The 12,220-nt window shown below is 40.5% G+C and overlaps 1 protein-coding gene across 1 annotated transcript in view; it reads right to left on the bottom strand.

Annotated features, from left to right (window-relative positions):
* PTCHD1 (patched domain containing 1) overlaps window positions 1–12,220 on the bottom strand; it is a 107,666-nt gene that overhangs the window by 26,478 nt on the left and 68,968 nt on the right. Inside the window, exons 5-6 of the mRNA XM_083612269.1 lie at window positions 11,999–12,115; window positions 8,168–8,225 (exon numbers count right to left, since the gene is read on the bottom strand). The gene's annotated coding sequence lies outside the window, so the exon portion shown is untranslated. The remainder of the gene's footprint in view (window positions 1–8,167; window positions 8,226–11,998; window positions 12,116–12,220) is intronic.

Genomic DNA, 12,220 nt, shown 5'->3' with positions numbered 1-12,220 from the left:
AAGTCTCAGGTTCAATCTAGGGATGGGGAGAAATTCAATTTTGCTTGCATTTTAATGAGGAACTAACTAATTCACACTCCTTGAACCAATACGTGAACTGAAACACAATGATCCTTCAAAAGTTGCATAATACTACAGAAATTGCTTGCAGAAATGTTTAGAGAGAGTCAGTGTGGTGTAGTGGTTAGACTGTGTTGAACTAGGACCTGGGAGACAAGTGTTCAAACCCCCACACAGCCATGAAGGCTAGGAAAGGCTCATCTCTCAAAACTGGAGAGCTGCTGTGTTAGTGTTAACAGTACTGAGCCAGATGAACTAATGGTCTTAGTTGATATAAGGCAGCTTCATCTGTTACTATGATTGGTGCAAGAGTAAAGTAGGTGCAGATGGTACTTGGAAGTGTTACTGTCTTGTTTATATTCCACCTCAGATATCCTCAAAATAGGAAATGCTAAATCAGGCATGGCCAAACTCGGACCTCCAGATGTTTTTGGCCTACAACTCCCATGATTGACCATTGGTCCTGTTAGCTAGGGAGTTGAGCTAGAGTTGTAGGCCAAAAACATCTGGAGGTCCGAGTTTGGCCATGCCTGTAAAATGAATTTAATTGAATGTTTGAATAGTGACTTAGTATGGCACTCACTGACCACTGAAGCAGATGTGAGAGCCCCACCAGCTCTACTGGAATTACAGCAGTGTAAGTTAAAAAGTGAAATGATGCCCCAAGAACCAAGTTAATTCTATGCGTTCTTGTTCTTTTATTTAACTCTGAAATAAGCACACACATTTTGACATTCAAGGACATCCTTTTAATTTGTAGTCCTCTCTGAGAGATTTGTGTTCATGAAGAGATGAATAGGTTTTACTTATTTATATTCACAGTTTTAGTCATGCATTATTTTGGCTCTGGAATATTGTTCTGTCTTTAATCATTCATAGTTGGAGATGAATAAATGACAGGGATAATTGATACAACTGTTGATTGTCAGACCAAGTAAGGGTTCTGACTACCGGCATTTCTTGTTATAAAATGACTGCCTTGTTTGCCCAATGTTGAATTAGAATGGTGTAAGAAAACCACAAAGGAACTGTGTGTCAGTTGTTAGGACAGAGACATAGCTGGGACAGAGTTCCCAACTGAGCTTTTTGTCTTGTGAGCAGGAATTGAACCCAAACCATTCAGGTTTCTCACTCCTTTCTTTTTCCAGTTGGACAGCACCATTCCATTGTTTACCTTATTTATCCTCACACCATGTGGATGGATAAGCTCAGCATAGCAGCAGAATGATAGGGATGGAGCAAAACACCCACAGCCTCCTCTTCAGGAGCCTACTCATTTCTTCTAAGTCATGGTTTGGCATAGCATTTTGTGTGGCAAATTGTGCCAATATGTGCAGTATGTTTGTGGCTAACTTGTTTTGTGTTCATAATCTTACAAGAGTTCAACTGGGTATGGAATTGGAGCAGGGCCTAATTACAATATTATGTCATTGGCACAAAAGAAGAGAAAAAAGAAAGGAAGTTTCACTCTTTAGTGTACGTGTGGCAACTTTTTCAGTTGCGAGTTCATATTATTTTTGAAATTATAGGGTTTATGGAAGAAAATATCATAGGTTTGCGACTTCTGGACAGTCTCAGGAAGCTGGGCTTCTGGGCCTCCTTAGTCACTTGAGATATGAGGAAGCGCATTTCATTTGTGTCCGACAAGGCGTTTCTTTTCCTGGCACCGAGACTGCAGATTGTACTTTAGGATGCAGGATTGCTGTCATCATTCATACTTTTTATCACCTCACCATTTGACTTCTGCAATATGTTCTGCATGGAACTATACCTTAAATCAAACCCAGCAATGATATGGAGATGGCCGGCTGTCTAGTAAAGAGTGTGACTCACTAGATGCCCATGAAATGTCCATGAAACCAATCTGATAGCAATGAAAGATTAGTAGCACAGTAAGATTTCTCATAAAAATCCAATTTCAGCAAAATATTTCTAATGTAAACAACTGCAGCGACAGAAGGAAATTGGAAGGGGGGGGGACTAACTTTGGTGTGATGTTAAACATCTAGCTTATCTGCTGTAACTTGGCACATCACAGTTTCATTGATCTGCAGAATTCCGACATCAGGGCATTGCAGGCAGCGTGAACAAGAAGTGAGACTTAACCTTAAGTACTTCATCAGTATGCAGAATCAATATTGTATAGTCAGGGGTGGCACATTACAGTTCACCGCTTGAGGCAAAATGGGAAGTGTTGCTTGGTCCTTCTGCTGCCATTGCTGTTGCCCCCACCTACCTGCTCCTGCCACCACCTGCTCTGCTGCATTTTGCGCTGCCATTGGTGTCAATTTTGGGTGCATCCTCACTCTGCCTACTAGCTGGGCCAGCTCTGTTTATAGTATACCAAGATGCCAAAAATCTAGCTGGCAGTTCTACTCATTTTTTTTACCCATGTGGTCATCATACTATGATTTGTGAAGCTTGGCATCTGTAGTGAGAATGTCTGCTATGATAAACCACCATGAAAATCCTGTGTATGTGTGAGGGCCCTACTTTTCAGCAGCAGATACTGGGAGATGGGGAGTAGCAGAAGTGAGGTGTTGGACAACTTGATGTGCCATTCAACTTGCTCTATAGAGAGCCACACTCACAGAGTTACAGTTCGCTGCAGCACTTAACAAATGACAGTGACCAGAGATCTTTGAGGGGTGAAATGTGCTTTGAAAGTATAGTGTGTTCACAGCCACATTTGAAATAAGTTTGCCAGTTAGCCTGTTCAACTTCTGCTCATAGTATGTGTACTATGTTGCATTGTGCTTCACCTGAGACCAGGCATAGGCAAACTCAGCCCTCCAGATGTTTTGGGACTATAACTCCCATCATCCCTAGCTAACAGGACCAGTGGTCAGGGATGATGGGAGTTGTAGTCCCAAAACATCTGGAGGGCCGAGTTTGCCTATGCCTGCCTCAGACAGCAAAATGCCTTGGGCTAGCTCTGTTCTAGACTATGACAAAAACACATTAGTGCCATTACAATTTCTCAAACCTGTGCATCAAAAGAGCACACTAATTAAAGAGCCATCAGAGATCATCCTTAAGTCTGTGAAGAAGTAAAAGCCGAGCGTTTTTGTACTCACAACAAGGGCTGCTTGCAATGAATAAAAAATAAGTTTGCTTACTGAAACCCCCCCAACCCTCTCAATAATAGTGATTTGATTTTATAAACAACATGAAAAATGGCATTATGAGGTACTAAACATCACATGGAAAGACTACTAAATTTAAAAAACCATTTTTGTTTTCTTAAATGCAAAGTCTAATTATAAACAAGTTGGCCACAGTGATTGCTTAGGTGCCGTTATGTTGTTATGTACTGAATTCTGTCTCCCGGTGTAATTTCTGACCGTTCGCGTTAAGTGCTCTTTTCATTTTATGTCTGGCAAACTTATTACATAAATAAGTTTGAAAAAAGAAAAAGAAAACCCCCACTAAAATAAACAAACATCAGGATTTCTGACTTTGAAAGAATGAGTGATAAGATTCCGGAGGCTCTGTTAAATGACAGAAAGTGCTTTTTGGTAGCACAACAATTCATCTAGAATTCATGAATAAATATCTCAGACCTGAATATGCAAAGCCTTCTCTTGAACACCAGTCAGTTGTCTTCTGTTAAATTATTACTTTTTACTTTTCTTTTTACTACAGCTAAATATTCTGTGCTCTGTGTGACCATTGTGATCTCTAAAATAAGCCCCTAGAGCCTTATTAATTTTAATGAAGGTGATAAGAGGGTGTCATAGAGAGTACCATTGCTTGCTCCTAAGAAATGTTGCTATTTGAGGTGGAGCCACACATGGGGTTCCCCTTCCTCAAGCCAAGATGCATGGTATTTAAGTGTGTCTGGCTATGATGGCACCTCGGACAGAAAATCTTTCTCTGGGAGTAAAAGACAAAAATGGCAAATTAAATAACTAATAATTTGCTGCCCTTTCATGACACCCCAGAACAGCTGCTAGAGATGGCCATCTCATGCTGCCTAATGATTGGGCCAGCCTGTTCTGAACAAGTGATGAGGAGAGGAAGTGTGAGTTGTCCTTCCTCTTATTCTTGGGTCACATCTACACCATACATTTATAAAGCACCCTTTTACCACTTTAAGAGTCATGGCTTCCCCCAATGAATCCTGGGAAATGTAGTTGGTTAAGGGTGCTGAAAACCCAGGATTCTCTGTAGGCGTAGTGGATCTGCTGCCTGGCAGGAGTATGCATGTGCTGCTTGTCTCCACATGATCTACTTGGGAGAGGAGCTGCAGTTCAGCCTTTCCTAACCTGGTGGCTTTCAGATATTATTGGACTCCAATCCTATCATCACTTACCCTTTGCATTACCAGCTTGGGCTAATGGCAGCTGGAGTTCAGCAGTGTCTGAGGGCAATAGGCTGGAAAAGGCCCTTGCAGTCCATCATTTGAAAAGGCACAGGTTACCGAACGCTGCTGTTGGTGATCAAGGTTGTAATATTTTAAATGACTATTCAGAATGACCTGGTTTGAGCGCTGCATTTCTAGCAGTTAAGAAAAACACAAGCATTGTAGAATGTGTCAGCTTCTTTTCATACATTTTCCTTCCTGGTTTTACAAGAGACTAAAGCAAGTCCTTAAATGAGAAATGAAGGGCAAAATGACTAAGCAAATATAAAACCATGTGATGCCTCTTTAGGTGCAGAGCCATCCCAAATTACTCATCAGTCTTATTCAGGGTAAGGTGATTTTGTTAAAACTGCACAGCAATGAACATATTGGCTGCTAACAACAGCATCATCCCTGTTACTTCTAAATGCCTTTATTGCATGGGTGAATGGATCAGACAGACCTGAGCCCTCAGTGAAATCCATGTTACCTATGAATTAACTCTCAAACATTAATTTTTTATTGATGTGTGTGTGGCAGGGGCGGTGGTGAGAGAACCCTACTCTGTCTCAGTTGCATTTAGGTTTGAATATAATTAACTCGCAGCACACCTACAGAAGCACGTCAGGAATTTTAATTGTACCGAGAAAAGACAATAGTCACATTCCAGCTGGTGGTTACTGCTGAGGTGGCCTGCCAGAGCGTTCTCTGTGGTGATCAAGAGGGAGGGTAATTTCTTCACATATTGGGAGGTAGTCCTAGAGGCAAGAGGCACTGCATACAGCTGCCTCCTTGTTGACTGGATAGTTACCCCTGTGGATGTTAACAGCCTGTGCCTGAGCCAGGGGAACTATCCAGTCAGCACCCTTGTACTTGTATGAAGGAGTGAGTTGGTGTTCCCTTCTGTCCTTGGTTGCTTCATAGTAAAGATAAAGGTAAAGGGACCCCTGACTGTTAGGTACAGTCACGGACGACTCTGGGGTTGCGGCGCTCATCTCGCTTTATTGTCCGAGGGAGCCGGCGTACAGCTTCCGGGTCATGTGGCCAGCATGACTAAGCCCCTTCTGGCAAACCAGAGCAGCACACGGAAATGCCGTTTACCTTCCCGCCGGAGCGGTACCTATTTATCTACTTGCACTTTTGATGTGCAAGACTGCTAGGTTGGCAGGAGCAGGGACCGAGCAACGGGAGCTCACCCTTTTGTGGGGATTTGAACCGCCCACCTTCTGATTGGCAAGCCCAAGGGACTCAGTGGTTTAGACCACAGCACCACCCTTCAAAGTAGCGACTGGCAATTTTGCTAGTGAACCACTTCGCTGGTCACTGATGAACTCAACACATAGTAGAGATTAAACAAACCCATTGGATTGTGCCCAACAGTTCTACTCACAGTAGACCCACCCACATTACAGGACCTAAGCTAGTCACATCTTTAAATTTCAGTGGTTCTTCTTTGTGTATGACTAATGTTGGATACAAGCCATTGTTTTTAATGAGGCCAGCATGGCTTACCGCACTAGCAGCAGAATCATAGCTCAGCTGCAGGCAGTCATCAATTTCACCCTAGGGCAGCACTCAAGCTTGACCTCAGACCATGCCTTTCCCCTTGCACACTGCGGCTGTTGCTCTCTTGAAGTTTGTGCTGCCCTGAGACAAATGCAAACATGGCAGCAAGGTGGTACCTGTGAGACTGGCAGCACTGGCTCTTCTTGTAAAAGGCCAGTTGAACTGTTCTAGGCAATGGGGTCTGGCCACCTTTCAAGGGTGATATTTTCCTGGGATGGCTACATTTCCCACAAGAAAACATTCCATAGAAAGCACTCTGACAAGTTTAAGGAATTAGTGTTTGAATTGATGGTACAGCAAGACTATTTAAAGCCCTAGGACTGCAGGGTAGGAATTTTGCAGCAAAATATCACCAGTCACCACTGGAGAGTGCTCCCTAGCCAAGGAGCTTCAAGGCTCCCTGGGTTGAGTTCAATCGGTGGAGCCAGAGCAGGTTACTACAAGTAAAACCTCTCGATTTTGTCAACTAGGCCTAAATTAGTGACCTTTTTGACACCAAAGGACCATAAACCTCTGGGAAGGTGTCCGTCACAGGCCTAACTGAATATGCAAGCACTTTTCCCTCAGCTTTGCTTGTATTATTTTCAGTGGGGTGGCTTGCATGAGAATATGACAGTAGATCGTGCTTCCCGAGTCAGAGGGCGAATCCACACTTCTGCTTGCCCTGCCTTTCCCCCCTGGAAAACCCGTCTTTTTTCTGGATTGACATTTACTCCGACTTAGTGCTAAAGAGCAAGTTTCTTCAGGGGAAAACTGTGGGGCAAAGGCAAAACCACTTGGAAGTGTGCCTAGAAAGCCACTCAGACCCATGCTTTCTACAGACAGGACAAGTGGAAGTGTAGACAAGCCCAGAGTTGGTGTCTATGTTTGATGGTGCTGCCCTAAATGATACTCATAGTCTGCCAGCTCTGAATGTTGCTTCATCTTGCCTTATGTTAGCTGGGGTTGCCTCTGGCAGTAGCATTTTATTTTTTTAAAATAATAATAAATAGGTTTCCCTTGGGTTGCCTGCCATGTCTTGGATTGCTGCTTCAGCCACAGCATTGCGGGTGGGGAAAAACACCCTCTGTTTGTGCCACTGCAGCTGAAACAGACCCATAGGATCTGACGGTTCTTTTTTTCTTTTAATCTTCCATATCACAATTCTTAGCCCAGGATGATCAACTATTCTGTGTAAATAGCTATTTCCAAAAGGACCTAAATCAAACTAGTTTTTATTGTCCTCTTGGGGGGAAATACGCTGTGCATTTTAAAAAGCTCATAGAATTGCTTCATATTTTATTCAGGTTTAGCACTTTTCATCTAAGATTTCGAAGCACTTCTCAAACATTAATTATAATTCCTATTTACAATTCCCTGTGAACTAGGCCTTATTTTACAGTGGAAAACCAAAGCACACTACAATGGCCAAGACACGTGACTAAAACTGCTTGCTGAAAACTGCTCACAAAAGGCTTTGTAATGGCCTTTGGTTAATTCAGTATCGTTATGCCGAACTTTGTCTAAATTTTGTTTGTATGCTCAGTGAATTGTCCTGAGAAGGGCTGAATTAGCCATGATGTGAAGCCAAATGGGCTCTGATTCTGCAATGTTTGTATTTAAAGGGTCCTGCTTCCTTTTAAAAAACCCATCCTGTTCAGGAGAAGGTATCTGCTTAGGAGGCCATGTGTCCTACTGTACAGAGGACTATTAGCACCTTTCAGTGGTGGCTTTGAAACTCTGGGACAATTGCTCTACATAGGTGCCTCTCACTTCAGTGTTACAATCCTTTAGGAATAGTGGGAAGATATAACTATTCTGCCAGGAAGTGGGGAGGGATAGTATGTGGAGCTCAGTTTGTATTGCACCTGTTGCTGTCTTAAGCTATTATTTTATTTTATGCTCTGCTTACTTTGTACTGATGTTTTAACTGGATTTAGGGGCAGGGAAAGTATAGGTGTGTTTTAATATGTTAGACACATCCTCCCTGTGACCATATGGTAAAGGGCTGTATAGAAATATCTAAATAAATAAAATTGCAAGGCTGCCAGAGGATTGTCATCATATATATTTACATAAAATGTGTATTTTTGTTATTTTATGAAGGACACATATACAAATCAAACCATGTGCAACGAATACAACCAAAAAAACTGCAGTAAAGCAGCAGGTTATAGAATAACATGAAACAATAAAAGCATTTGAGAGGAAACTTACAGTGCCAGTTGTGTTGAGTGTTCCTTGCACACCCGCAGACTGTCTGCTGTTAACTCTCCTGTGCCAAAGAGAGACGTGAGTTAATGGAGGAGTAGGATCATGTAAGTTTCTGTTTACAAAAATTTAAAAGGAGAACCATGCTCTGTTAGGAACATAGGTAAGCTCCTATGTACAGGTAAGTTTCTGTATACAAATGTCAAAAATGGAAAACTATTCCCCATTTGGAACACCATGTTGGCTGAGGGTTACCTGTATGTTTGGTGGGAATGCTTTGCACATGGAGAACTGCTAAGGCTGTATTTGGGAATGGTTATAGCGGGGAAGAGAAAGTGTGGGTGCAGCTTCTATTTCAGTTAATTTGATTAGTTGCTAACGATGTTGTGGAGTTTTATTGTATTTTTGCATATGAGTTTTATCGATTGTGCTTTTTACGTTTAAGAGAATATTTTGTTTTCTTTTTAATTATGCTGCTTTGCATGTGTATTTTGTATCTGACTTTCATCTGCAATGTACTATTTTGATACTTTGTAATGGCCTATTTGATATTTTAAGTTGTAAACCACTTTGAGAGAAATAGGTGTTTTCAATATAAAAGAGGCATAAAAATTATTTGAAATAGAAATAAATAAATAAATAAGAACCCTATTATTGCCTACTGAAATATTTTAAAAGGAAAATGAATAACCATCTTCACTTAAACCCCCACCAATTTTTTTGTTTTGTTAGTACCAATAGTACTGGTATTCAGATGCCAGGTAAAAATCTGACTTTTTGTTCAGGTCTTTGGATATTTGTACCACTGATACTGATATGTTGTTTTTATTGTATTTTTTCTAGGAAAAAATCGGTGGAATATGATACATTTTTTTTAGTGATTTTATTGTGAATTGCCCAGATATCCTAGGTTGCAATACAAACAGCCTCATCGATCAATCAATGAAATTTCATGGGTTTCTATGAACCAATGTAGGCATGAATGGTCTGGTCTGTGCCAATTTCTAATTTAATTTTAGGCCATTTCTGTATTAACCTACTTTTTAAAATAAAAAGTCCACATGAAAATTATGTGTATTATTTAAGTATGAATTTTATCTCAATATATGCATTTCCAAACACATTTTGACCCAACTGCCCACATTTTTAATGCATTTTAGTATGTTATTTGAGCCGAGAACTGCATTATGAATCTGAAGAAGTGCAAAACCTAAAGGATTTTTGATCCTTTAATTCTAATCCATGTATTTGTCCTAAAGATGTGAATTAGGTTGGTTCACGTAAAAATATGGATCGAGCAAAACTCTCCTCCATTTCTTGTGTAAATTGGGAGTTGATGCATTTGCCCTGCAAGGAGATGAATTGCTAGACAGGTGATTTATCTCACCACAGGGGAGATTTGTGCATTTCCCCTAGGCAGGGGTGAGTCTGGGTCAAGATCAAAGAAGTACAGGTGATTATGGATCAAGATCCAAGAGCAGTTCTTTGAGTCATAGCTGGGATGTGCTTACTACTGGGATATTCTCATTCTTGGCTGGCAGTTCTCAACAACAGTAAATTAAAATTTCCAAATACTTGGTTGATTTCTCTCCCCACCAAACATTGATTTAAATAGCTGCTGAACTTGGTAGCCCAAATTCATATGATTGCCAAAATTTGACTCAAATCCTTTGCACTGTAATGGATGTTTATGCCAAATGAATACGAAAAGCTTGCAGAGAATAATTACAATTAAATTGTAATATGTTTTCTGGAATCAGAAAAAGATGACTAATTTAGAGCAATAAATACAATTGGGGGAAACAGATCTGCTTGTAGATATTTTACAAAGGAAAAAAGGATAAACTCATCAGATGAATTATTCAGAATGAATTATTTGTTCGGCTCTGATGGAATTTATTATAAACTCACAGATTTGCTTGCATGGAAGACATGAGAGAAACTATTGCTAATGCACATCCATCCAGTGAACAATTCTTCTTCTTATTTGAATTGTATTTTTCTAAAGATTATATTATGCCACCATCCAGGCAATCTACGCAGAGTTCGGTGTGTTTTAGCATGTTAGTTTCAATGGGATTAGATGTGCATTGGATTTTGGCCCTAGTTATTTTCTAATGGAAACAGTTAGTCTCAAACTAGAAGTCACCTGTCAGTGTGAAACTGATGCTGACTGCCAAATTGACAAAGTGCACATTCAGTCTGTATAGCTGGGTGGAACTCATTAACCTGCTTAGTTATATAGATAACAACAGAATTATGGTTGTAATCATTGTTGCTGTACCCCAACTATCAATGATACATGAAATATGAAGGTGCGAATATCAGATTATGAACTGGCTAAACGTGGAGAAATTCTTTTGGGTGTGCGTGTGTATTCTGTTGTTTTTTAAAGTTAGGCTTTTGCTATAAAGCCCCCCAAAATATGAAAGTTTGTGCCAAGAACAATGACCTCAGCTCTTTAGGAGCTTCTTCCAGACCAGCCTGTCCACTCTAGAAGATCCATTTAGGGAAGCTCTTCTCCATTTATTAATGGCAGGCTGTGGCCAAGCCAATACTAGCTGGGATGCATGTGAGAGTCTTCACAGAGGTTGTTTGTACCTATGCTCTTGGGTTTTATCATTATATCTTTGTTACTCAGGCAGACATCCTACCTGACAGAGTTTTTTAAAAAACATATGTGACTCTTGTTGTATTTATTTTTTTACTGTTTTATTATTATTGGGTGATATGCAACCTTAATCATACTCAGAGCAGATTAACTGAATTCAATGAACTTAAGTAAGTTAAGTCCATTGGTTTCAATGGGTAATATCCAGTTAGGAGCTTCTGCTGGTGCAAGGATTTCTGCTTGCGCAACAGAACTTTGCCTCCCTCTCCTCTCCCTCTGTGTCCCTGTGCACCCTGTTCTGGCCTTTCCTCAAGAATGTGAGTGTAAAGGTACAGAATTGTATTAAAAAGAAATAAAAGAGGACTTTATTTACATGTTATCTGTTAAGCATCCCTGAAGGAGGCAAACAGATGCTTTCATTCTTGTTGTTTGTCAGAAGGGGAGCTCCCATGTGTTGATGATTTGCAGCCATCACAAATGGGTGCTTATCAAGCACCCAGTGGGTGAGAGTAAATGGCTGGCGTATCACATGCACACGACAAGCCTGCAGTAGAGGATAAGCACTGCTTATTAAAATACACTGCAGAACTCCGCATTGACAGAAACTGAGAGAATGCTACCATCACAAAAGGCTTGCAAAATGCAGCACTCTTCCAATCTCATATACTCCTGACACTGACCTCCAATCTCTTCCCATTCTGACAGTCTCCCGAAAAATACAGATAGGCTGTTGCTGGATTCTGCTACTAATATTGCAGCAGCAGAAAGCGGCAACATGGAGGGAATTTTATAAGGCAGGGGGAAAAATGTGTATTCAGTTTGCTGCTCAGTTTGTATTTAGAGCCCTTAAATCCCTTTGGTAATGTCATAAAAATTACTTGTTGATGAATGACTGGCACTATCAAGGGTCTCCATTTCACAGATATTTGTGTCGTCTTTCAGTTCATTCATTCATTTCATTTGTATGCCGCTGTTCCACAAAACAAATCATGCTCAAAGCAGCTTACAACAAAGAAACACCAGAAGAACAATTTCACAATAACATAACAAAATAGTAACATAGTAAAAAATTCACAATAACACAGAAAAATAAAAATATAACAACATACAAAAAGTCACATTTCAATACTATAAATATACCAAAATTATTTAAACAGCATATAGCACCCAATAGCAAAAATAACAAGGGGGCGTTACAGTTTTACCTTAGCCCTAGAAGCACTCACCCATGATGTTGCTCATCGTCTCTCTCCTGCAGCAGCTTCTTATAAGGCTCCCAAAAGCAAAGGGTGGGGTAGCTGGAAACACCTCTCCCATTATGTTGCTCTTTCATTGCTATCCTCCTTTTAAAAGACAAATGCCTGTTAGATTAACAGGTTGTTATGGTTTGTGTCAGTGACATGGTCACTGTTGACCATTCTTACGATAGAACTTATGCATGTTGCACT

Source organism: Podarcis filfolensis (genome assembly GCF_964270895.1).
Source record: "Podarcis filfolensis genome assembly, chromosome: 4".
Taxonomy (NCBI): Eukaryota; Metazoa; Chordata; class Lepidosauria; order Squamata; family Lacertidae; genus Podarcis; species Podarcis filfolensis.
The sequence above is the reverse complement of the archived record's forward strand: the minus strand, read 5'-3'. Positions and strand labels throughout refer to the sequence as shown.